The sequence below is a fragment of the Bubalus kerabau genome, chromosome X (assembly GCF_029407905.1).
Source record: "Bubalus kerabau isolate K-KA32 ecotype Philippines breed swamp buffalo chromosome X, PCC_UOA_SB_1v2, whole genome shotgun sequence".
NCBI classification, from domain to species: Eukaryota; Metazoa; Chordata; class Mammalia; order Artiodactyla; family Bovidae; genus Bubalus; species Bubalus kerabau.
In genome coordinates this window covers 119623000-119635265 of record NC_073647.1, presented here as the reverse complement: position 1 = coordinate 119635265, position 12266 = coordinate 119623000, and positions in this window count along the sequence as shown.

Below are 12266 nucleotides of genomic sequence, written 5' to 3'. Positions count from 1 at the left end.
AACCAACAATTTCCAAAACATGCAGTGGGCGTCAGGCTTCAGGTAGGTTTCTTTCCGGCCTTTCATGACCAAGTGACTATGCAGTAGTTTCCTGGAAAAATAAGAGTTGTCAGAAAAAGGCATTAATTAAGAAGCACTGTGACTGAAATACAGATGAATTCAGTTAACTGATTTACCACTTACTAGCTGAACAACCTTGGGCAAATCCCTTAATCCTGAATCAGAGTTTTTAATGTATGTAATGGGCATGGTAATACTTCTGTGAAAATCAACATTCACTGGGATAACATGCTCGTTTGTCTGTGTTTAATATAAACTATAGTAATAGTACTAAATTCAAGGAACTCGGCTTGGACCCATCACTGTACCACTGATAGGTATTGGCTAGTTTCTTGGTTGCAAATAATAGGAACAAACTTTGGTTACTAAGTTAGGTCACTCGTCCCACTAGTGACCTTTCACTGGACACAGATCCAGTTCAGGAGTACAGTTGCTATTTGGTTGTCCTTGCTCCTTCAATCTGGGATGGTTCATGGCCGTGCCTCACGGCTCACAGGATCTTAGTTCTCTGACCAGGGATTGAACCTGGCGCCTTGTGGTGAAAGCACTTGAGTCGTAACCACTGTTCACTTTTGAAAGAGTAACAGTGATTTTATAGAATGTCCCTCAGTTGAGGTTGGTTTGATACTTGCGATGGTGTCAAGAGGCACATGATCTCAGTATATCTAGTCTTTGGTGACATTAACTTCTTTAAAATAATCCAAGAAAATTTTCCACAAATAAGAGAAAACTCTACATATTGATGGAGAAGGAAATGGCAACCCACTCCAGTGTTCTTGCCTGGAGAATCCCAGGGACGGGGGATCCTGGTGGGCTGCCATCTATGGGGTTGCATAGAGTCGGACACGACAAGCGACTTAGCAGCAACAGCAGCAGCTACGTATTGAAATGGTCTCTACCACTGAAATGGTACCTCGGAAAACTGCCATTAATCTATCAATTCTGAGACATATCTTAGTAACATTTTACACTTTTAAGACAAAAGATCTTTAGGGCTTCCAGGCAAAAGGTCAAATTACTTATATGAATAAGAAAATCTGCCTGGTATCAGACCTCTCATGTGTAATATACAAAGTATTGCAAGGATGGAATAGCATTTTCAAGAAATCCAAGGAAAGACCATGCAAGCCCAGAATGTTATATCTAGAATCATAGAGAACAAGTTTCAATTTTGAACTACTCTTAAAAGACACAAAAATAGACTTGACAAATGAAGACATCTTGAATAGAAAAATAACATGTATATCAGTCAGTGTGCTCCTGAGAATATATGGGGAAAAATACACACACACATATATATACACAGATTTATTTGAAGGAATTGGTTCATGTGATGGTATAGACCTAACAGAAGCAGAAGATACTAAGAAGAGGCGGCAAGAACTCAAAGAAGAACTGTACAAAAAAGGTCTTAATGACCCAGATAACCATGATGGTGTAATCACTCACCTAGAGCCAGACATCTTGGAATGTGAAGTCAAGTGGGCCTTACAAAGCATTACTATGAACAAAGCTAGTGGAGGTGATCGAATTCCAGCTGAGCGATTTCAATCCTAAAAGATGATGCTGTTAAAATGCTGCACTTAATATGCCAGCAAATTTGGAAAACTCAACAGTGGGCACTGGACTGGAAAAGGTCAGTTTTCATTCCAATCCCAAAGAAAGGCAATGCCAAAGAACGTTCAAACTACCATACGGTTGCATTCATTTCACATGCTAGCAGGTAATGCTCAAAATCTTCCAAGCTAGGCTTCAATAGTACGTAAACCGAGAACATCCAGATGTACAAGCTGGATTCAGAAAAAGCAGAGGAACCAGAGATCAAATTGCCAGCATCCATTGGATCATAGAAAAAAGCAAGGGAATTTCAGAAAAACATCTATTTCTGCTTCACTGACTATGCTAAAGCCTTTGACTGCATCACAACAGAGGAAAATTTTTAAAAGAGATGGGAATACCAGACCACCTTACCTGCCTCCTAAGAAACCTGTATGCAGGACAAGAAGCAACAGTTGAACTAGACATGGAACAACTGACTGGTTCAAAATTGGAGTACAACAAGGCTGTATATTGTCACCCTGCTTATTAAACTTATATGCAGAGCACATTATGCAAAATGCTGGGCTGGATGAAGCATAAACTGGAATCAAGATTGGCGGGAGAAATATCAATAACCTCAGATATGCAGATGACACCACCCTAAAGGCAGAAAGTGAAGGGAACTAAAGAGCCTCTTTATGAAGGTCAAAGAGGAGAGTGAAAAAGCTGGCTTAAAACTCAACATTCAAAAAACTAAGATCATGGCTTCCAGTGCCATCACTTCATGGGAAATAGATGGGGAAACAGTATGGCAGACTTTAGTTTCTTGGGCTCCAAAATCATGCGGACAGTGAGTGCAGCCATGAAACTAAAAGACGCTTGCTCCTTGGAAGAAAAACTATGATAAACCTAGACGGCATATTAAAAAGCAGAGACACCACTTTGCCAACAAAGGTCAGTATACTCAAGGCTATGGTTTTTCCAGTAGTCATGTACAGATGTGAGAGTTGGACCATAAAAAAGACTGAGTGAAAAAGAATTTATGTTTTTGAACTGTGGTGATGGAGAAGACCCTTGAGAGTCCCTTGGACAGCAAGGAGATCAAACCGGTCAATCCTAAAGGAAATCAACGCTGAATGTTCACTGGAAGGACTGCTGTAAAGCTCCGATACTTTGGTCACCTGATGCAAAGAGTCGATTCACTGGAAAATCAGCTGATGTTGGGAAAGGTTGAAGGCAGGTGAAGGGGGCGACAGAGGATGAGATGGTTGGATGGCATCATCAACTCAATGGACATGAGTTTGAGCAAACCCCAGGAGGTGGTGAAGGACAGGGAGGCCTGGCCTGCTGCAGTCCACGGGGTCACAAAGAGTTGAACATGACTGAGCTACTGAACAACAACAAACAATCATATGGGCACAGGCCAGTGGGCTGGAATCTCAAGCCTGTACTGTGAAAACCTGAGGCAGAATTCCTTCTTACAAGAACACTCTTGCTGGACTGAGGGCCCACCCTACTCCAGTAATGACCTAACTAATTACATCTGCAAGGACCCTATTTCCAAACAAGGGCACACTGCATGGTACCAGGGCTTAGAACTTCAACATATCTTTTTGGTAGACCAATATCAACCCACAGTATCATAGAAATGTCAGTTCTTCCTAAATTAATTAACAAATTTCATCAATCCTAGTGAAAATAAAAATGTTTTAACAGAGCTAGACAGGTTGATCCTGACGTTTACATGAAAAACAAAGAACAGTGAAAAGGAAAAGTTACAAGGGTGAATTAGCTCTATCAGATATTAAAACATAAAGCTTCCATGATTAAAACAATATAGTACTGATGTTATTAGACAAACCAATGGAATAGAATAGAAAGTCTACAAACAGACGAAGTACATAAAGAAATTTAGTATATGGTAGAAATAGCATCTCAAATCACTGGGCAAAGGTGAACTTTTGAATAAATTATATTGAGGCAACAGGATACCCATTTGGCAGATCCCTAATCGCCTAACATATGCAAGAACAAATGCCAAATGGATGTGAGATCTGGATTTTAAAAAGAAATAAACCATACAAGTACTGGAAGAAAACAGGGTGAGTTATTTCACAGTCTGAGTGTAGCAAACAGCCTTCCCAACTTGACTCAAAATGTAGATGTAATAAAAGTTTGATAAATATAAAAATATAAAATTTTTTTCTAATTTTATGAGGTATATTTTATATATAATATACCTATTTCAAGTGTACAATTCAGTGATGTTTTAGCAAATTTACCAAGCTCTGCGACATGGCCATAAATCAGTTTCGAACCTTGTTATCACCCCACTAAGATCCCTCATGCACATTTACTGTTGATCCCATTTCATACTCTAACCCCCTGACCCAGGCAAGCACTAACCTACTTTCTGTCTCTATATTATCTGCCTTTTCTAGATATTTTATATAAATGACATCATATAGTATGCAGTCTCCTGTGTCTGGTTTCTTTCACTGGGCATCAGGTTTTTGAAGTTCATTTATGTTACAGCATGTATACACAGTTCTTTTCTGTTGTTGAGCAGTATCTCTATATGGATAGATCACATTTTATTTGTCCACTCAACAGTGTGGGGCTATTATGAGTAATACTGCTAAAAATACCACAAATGAAGAAAATATTTGCAACATACCTCACAGATAAAAGTACTATTTCTAATATATAAACTCGAAATGTGGGGCAGGAAGGGGGGAGTCCAAAATTTCCATTTACAAATAAGGCAAAGACATGAATTGACATGAATTTAAGATCTTAAGAAAAGATCTTAAAATGGCCTTATGTGAAAAGACACTCAAATTTACTTGTAATAAGAGTACAAATTAAAACTACACTGAGAGCCAAATCAATCTTAAGAAAAATCAGGCTCCCTGACTCCAGATTATACTACAGACCTATAGTCATCAAAACAGTATGATGGTACAGGCATAGAAATATAGATCAATGAAACATGATACAAAGTCCAGAAATAAACCCACGCACCTTTGGTCAATTAATCTATGACAAAGGAAGCAAGACCACACAGTGGTGGAAAGACGGTCTCTTCAACAAATGGCCCTGGGAAAATTTAACAGCTACATGTTAAAAAATGAAATCAGACCATTCTTTAACACCATACACAAAAATAAGCTCAAAATGGATTAAAGACCTAAATGTGAGACTAGAGACTATAAAAGTCCTAGAGGATATACATACAGTGCAGCAGTATCCTCTTTGATTTGTTTCCCAGGATAATGTAAACAAAAAGGGACCTAATTAAACTGAAAAGCTTTTGCACAACAAAGGAAACCATAAATGAAACCAAAAAACCACCCACAGATTGGGAGAAATTATTTGGAAATGATATGACCAACAAGGGGTAATCGCCAAAATTTACAAACAGCTCATGAGACTTAATATAATCAAAACAACCTAATCAAAAAATGGGCGGAAGATCTAAATAGACATTTCTCCAAACAAGACATACACATGGCCAAGAGGCACATGAAAAGAGGTTCAATATTTCTAATTATTAAAGAAATAGAAATCAAAACTACAGTGAAGGACTACCTCACACCTGTCAGCGTGGCCATCATTTAAAAGCCTACGAATAACAAATGCTGGAGAGGGTGTGGAGAAAAGGGAACCTTCCCACACTGCTGTTGGGAATGCAAACTGGTACAACCATTATGGAAAACAGTGTCAAGGTTCCTCAGAAAACTAAAAACAGAATTATCATATGACCCAGCAATCTCACTCCTGGGCATATACCCAGACAAAACTATAATTCAAAAAGATACATGCGAGAAAATACTTGAACAGATTATAATCAAAAACTTCCCTAACATGGGAAAGGAAATAGAAACCCAAGTCCAGGAAGCACAGAGAGTCCCAACAAGAAACACACAACACACATATTAAACTAACAAAAACTAAATTCAAAGGGAAAATGTTAAAAGCAGCAAGTGAAAAGCAACAAATAACATACAAGGGAAACTTCATCAACTTATCAGCTGATTTTTCAGCAGAAACTCTGCAGTCCAGAAGAGAGTAGCAGCATACATTTAAAGTGGTGAAAGGGAAAAAACTACAACCAGGATTAGTCTAACCATCAGGGATATCATTCAGATTCAACAGAGAAATCAAAAGTTTTACAGACAAGCCAAAACTAAGAGAATTCAGTACCACAAAATCAGCTTTACAACCAATGCTAAAGGAACTTCTCTAGGTGGGAAATATAAGAAAAAGACCTACAAAAACAAACCCAAAAGAATTAAGAAAATGGTAACAGGAACATACATACTGATAATCACTTTAAATGTAAATGGATTAAATGCTCCAACCAAATGACACAGGCTAGATGAATGGATACAAAAATAAGACCCCTATATATGCTGTCAACAAGGGACCCACTTCAGACCCAGGAACATATACAGACTGAAAGTGAGGGCATGGAAAAAGATATTCCATGCAAATGAAAATCAAAAGAAAGCTGGAGTAGCAATACTTATGTCAGGCAAAACAGACCTCAAAATAAAGACTGTTAGAAGAGACAAGGAATGACACCACATAAGGATCAAGGGATCAATCTAAGAAGAAGATATAACAATTGTAAATATGCACCCAACATAAGGTAAATGCTAACAGCCATAAAGGGGAATCGACAGTAACACAAAACTAGTGCAGGACTTTAGCATTCCACTTACACCAATGGACAGATCATCAAGAAAGAAAATTAATAAGGAAACACAAGTCTTAAATGACACACTACACCAGATAGACTTAATTGACACATATAAGACATTCCATCTGAAAGCAGCAGAATACACTTTCTTCTCAAGTGCACATGGAACATTCTCCAGGATTGATCACATCTTGGGTCACAAATCAAGACATGGTAAATTTAAGAAAATTGAAATCGTATCAAGTATCTTTTCAGACCACACCACCATGAGATTAGAAATCAATTACAGGGAAAAAAAAACTGTAAAAAACACAAATACATGGAGGCTAAGTAATATACATGGAGGCTAAATAACCAAGAGATCACTGAAGAAATCAAAGAGGAAATAAAAACCACATAGAAACAAATGACAACGAACACACACAAAATCTGTGGGATGTAGTAAAAGCAAATCTAAACGACAAAAATCTCAAATTAACAACCTAAACTTACACTTAAGACAACTAGAGAAAGAAGTACAAACAAAACTCAAAGTTAGTAGAAGCAAAGAATTCATAAAAATCAAAGCAGAAATAAATGAAATTGAAACATAATATTGGCAAAGATCAACGAAACTAAAAGCTAGTTGTTTGAAAAGACAAAACTGATGAACGTTTAGCCAGACACATTAAGAAAAAACAGGAGAGAACTCAAATCACTAAAATTAGAAAGGTTGAAGGAGAAATTACAAGTGATACTGCAGAAATAGAAAGGATCATTAAGAGTCTGAGTGAGTGAAAGTCGCTCAGTCGTGTCCAATTGTTTGCAACCCCATGGACTATACAGTCCATGGAATTCTCTAGGCCGGAATACTGGAGTGGGTAGCCTTTCCCTTCTCCAGGGGATCTTCCCAACCCAGGGATCAAACCCAGGTCTCCCACATTGCAGGTGGATTCACTTACAAGCAACTATGAGGCTTCCCAGATGGCTCAGCGGGTAAAGGATCTGCCTGCCAATGCAGGAGACATAGGTTCGATCTCTGGATTGGGAGGATCCCCTGGAGAAAGGAATTGCAACCCACTCCAGTATTCTTACCTGGAGAATCCCATGGACAGAGGGGCCTGGCAGGCTACACTCTAGGAGATCACAGAGTCAGACATGACTGAGTGACTGAGCAGGCATGCAGAAGCAATTATATGTCACTAAAATGGATTAACTAGAAACAAGAGAAGGATGTCTAATTATTCAACATAGCTTTGGAAGTCCTAGTCACATCAACAGAGAAGAAAAATAAATAAAAGGAATCCAAATTGGAAAAGAAGTAAAACTGTTACTGTTTGCAGATGACATACTACACAGAAAATCCTGAAGATGCCACCAGAAAACTACTGCTGCTAATCAACGAATTTAGTAAAGTTGCAGGATACAAAATTAGTGCACAGCAATTTCTTGCATTCCTATACACTAGCAATAAACGCTCAGAAAGAGAAAATAAGGAAACAATCTCATTTATCACTGCAACAAAAAGAATAAAATATCTAGGAATAAACCTACCTAAAGAGGCAAAAACTGTGCCCTGAGAAGACTATAAGATACCAATGAAAGAAATCAAAGAAGACACAAACAGATGGAGGGAGATACAGTGTTCTTGGATTGGAAGAATCAATATTGTGAAAACGACAATAATTACTCAAAGCAAGCTACAGATTCAATGTAATCCCTATCAAATTACCAATGGCATTTTTCACAGAATAAGAAAAAACTGTACAATTTCTATGGAAACACAAAAGACTTAAAATAGCCAAAGCAATCTTGAGAAAGGAAAATGGAACTGGGGGAATCAGGCTTCCTGACTTCAGATTATACTATAAACCTACAGTCACCAAGACAATAGGGTGAAAAGTGAAAGTCACTCAGTCATGTCACACTCTTTGTGACCCCATGGACTACAGAGTCCATGGAATTCTCCAGGCCAGAATACTAGAGTGGGTAGCCTTTCCCTTCTCCAGGGGCTCTTCCCAACCCAGGGATTGAACCCAGGTCTCCCACATTGCAGGCGGTTCTTTACCAGCTGAGCCACAAGGGAAGCCCAGAGACAATAGGGTACTGGCACAAAAACAGAAATATAGGTCAATGGGACAGGACAGAAAGCCCAGCAAATAAACCCATGCACCTATGGTCACCTCATCTTTGACAAAGGAAGCAAGAATATACAATGGAGAAAAGACAGCCTCTTCAATAAGTGGTGCTGGGAAAACTGGGCAGCTACATGTAAAGAATGAAATTAGATCACTTCCTAAAACCATACACCAAAATAAACTCAAAATGGATTAAAGACCTAAATATAAGGCCAGACAGCATAAGACTTTTAAAGGAAAAACAAAGGCAGAACACTTTGGCATACACTGCAGCAAGATCTTTTTGACTCATCCCATAAAATCATGAAAATAAAACCAAAATAAACAAATGGGACCGAATTAAATTTAAAAGCTTTTGCACAGCAAAGGAAACCATCAACAAGACGAAAAGAAGACCCTCAGAATGGGACAAAATATTTGCAAACGAGGCAACTGACAAGGGACTAACCTCTAAAATATACAAACAACTCATGCAGCTCAATATAAAAAAAAAAAAAAATCCCAATCAAAAGATGGGTGGTAGCCCTAAATCAGGGCTTCCCAGGTGGTGCTAGTGGTAAAGAACCCACCTGCCAATGTAGGAGATAAGAGACGCAGGTTCAATTCCCTGGGTCGGGAGGATCCCCTGAAGGAGGGCATGGCAACCCACTCCAGTGTTCTTGCCTGCCTGACAAACATATGAAAGATGCTTAACATCACTAATAATCAGAGAAATGCAAATGAAAACTCCAGTAAGTGGAGAAGGAAATAGTAACCCTCTCCAGTAATTTGTCTGGAAAATTCCATGGACAGAGGAGCCCAGCAGGCTACAGTCCATGGGATCACAAGAATAACTAAAACACTATGACCACAGATGAAACCACGAAAAGCAAAAACCTTGGATAAGAAGGTTTATTATCCAGTACTATTTGCAATAGCTAGGACATGGAAGCAACCTAAAGTCCATGAACAGATGAATAGATAAAGATGATGCGGTACACACACACACACACACACACACACACACAGAGGAATATTACACAGGCATGAAAAGGAACAAAACTGTGCCATTTGTAGAGACTGTATTGCCTTTTAACTATAAAACGACTCTCCAAGAGAATAAATGAAGAAATAATTTTTCCCCAGAATTTGTCAGCATAAACTTAAAGTCTTAAGAATCTCAGGAATGAAAAAAAAGTTAACACTAAATCCAAGCTTTCAGTTAGGAAACGAAAGGTGACTTTACAGTCTCCTGTGTTTTGTACTCCAATGGACTTACTCAAATGTTCTGGTTATCCTTCAACATTTCCTCTCAAAATTTTCTTCCAAAAATCTAATTGAAACCTTATCCAACCAAGTATAGTTGGAAACTGTACACATCTGCTTCCAGGTCACAAGACATTGAGAGTAGGTGAGACTTAGGTCACAGTGAAGCGTCTCCAACCACAGATTACTGGAAATGAAGGTGAATTTAGGGGTGTTCTATTTCACCCTCTTTCCCACAGGGACAGAGATAACCACAGCACCCACAGATGACCTTCAGGACTGACTGGTTGACCGAGTGATTCTGATACATACTTATTTAGCTTAAATGGCAAATGTCTTCACACCTATTTACAAAGAAACATTTTGCATTCAGTACCTTTTAAAATGTAACATGCACACGTACACACAAAGGCAACACCACCTATACCCCATAAAAGAAGTACAAATCCCAAATATTTCTTTAGAAGGGGAACTACCCATTGCAGGCCTTCTTCTGTCTAAGGATTGTAGAAGTTTGCCACCTACTGATCTTTCACTGAAGCACCTTGTCCTCCATGAAATGGAGATTCCTAATAGTGATACCAGTGACATACACTGACATACGCTGTTAACATTCTGCAAGTATTTCCCAATAAAACGTAAAGTTGTTTTAAAAATAAAATTACAGTGACGCACTACCTCACGCCAGCAGAATGGTCATCATCAAAAAATGTACAAACAATAAATGCTTCAGAGAATATGGAAAAAGAGAACCCTCCTGCACTGTTGGTGAGACTATAAATCTATACAATCACAAAAGAGAATAGTAGAGAGGTTCCTCAAAAAACTAAAACTAGAACTACCATGTGACCCAACCATCCCACTCTTGGGCATTTATCCAGAAAAAACCCCGTAATTTCAAAAGATACATGAACCTTAATATTCACTGCAGCACTATTTCCAATAGCTAGGACATGGAAGCAACCTAAATGTCCATGAACAGATGAATGGATAAAGATGTGGGGGGTGTGTGTGTGTGTGTGTGTGTGTATACATATGGTGTGTGTGTGTGTGTATATATATACACACACACACACACACACAATGGAATAACACTCACCCATAAAAAGGAACAAAATTGTGCCATTTGTAGAGACTATGGAAGGACCTAGAGTCTGTCATACAGAGTGAAGGCAAAAAGAGAAAAACAATTATTGTGTATTAATATATGCATATAGAAAAAACATCTATTTCTGCTTTATTGACTATGCCAAAGCCTTTGACTGCGTGGATCACAATAAACAGTGGAAAATTCTGAAAGAGATAGGAATACCAGACCACCTGACCTGCCTCTTGAGAAACCTGTATGCAGGTCAGGAAGCAACAGTTAGAACTGTTGCTTAGAACATGGAACAACAGACTGGTTCCAAATTGGGAAAGGAGTATGTCAAGGCTGTATATTGTCACCCTGCTTATTTAACTTATATGCAGAGTACATCATGAGAAACGCTGGGCTGGAGGAAGCACAAGCTGGAATCAAGATTGCCGGGAGAAATGCCAATAACCTCAGATATGTAGATGACACCACCCTTATGGCAGAAAGTGAAGAACTAAAGAGCCTCTTGATGAAAGTGAAAGAAGAGAGTGAAAAAGTTGGCTTAAAGCTCAACATTCAGAAAATGAAGATCATGGCATCCGGTCCCATCACTTCATGGGAAATAGATGGGGAAACAGTGGAAACAGTGGCTGACTTTATTTTTCTGGGCTCCAAAATCACTGCAGATGGTGACTGCAGCCATGAAATTAAAAGCCACTTACTCCTTGGAAGGAAAGTTATGGCCAACCTAGATCGCATATTCAAAAGCAGAGACATTACTTTGTCAACAAAGGTCCCTCTAGTCAAAGCTATGGTTTTTCCAGTGGTCATGTATGGATGTGAGAGTTGGACTATAAAGAAAGCTGAGCACTGAAGAATTGATGCTTTTGAACTGTGGTGTTGGAGAAGACTCTTGAGAGTCCCTTGGACTGCAAGGAGATCCAACCAGTCCATCCTAAAGGAGATCAGTCTTGGGTGTTCATTGGAGGGACTGATGTTGAAGCTGAAACTCCAATACTTTGGCAACCTGATGTGGAGAGCTGACTTTGAAAAGACCCTGATGCTGGGAAAGATTGAGGGCAGGAGGAGAAGGGGATGACAGAGGATGAGATGGCTGGATGGCATCACTGACACAATGGACATGGGTTTGGGTGGACTCCGGGAGTTGGTGATGGACAGGGAGGCCTGGTGTGCTGCGATTCATGGGTCACAAAGAGTTAGACACAACTGAGTGACTGAACTGAATGCATATATGTGGAATCTGTGTACATAGTACAAATGAACCTATTTGCAAAGCAAAAATAGAGTCATGGGCAAAGAGAACAAATGTATGGACACTAAGGCTGCTGTTCAGTCGCTCAGTCGTGTCCGACTCTTTGAGACCCCATGAATCGCAGCACGCCAGACCTCCCTGTCCATCCCCAACTCCCGGAGTTCACTCAGACTCACATCCATCGAGTCAGTGATGCCATCCAGCCATCTCATCCTCGGTCGACCCCGTCTCCTCCTGCCCCCAATCCCTCCC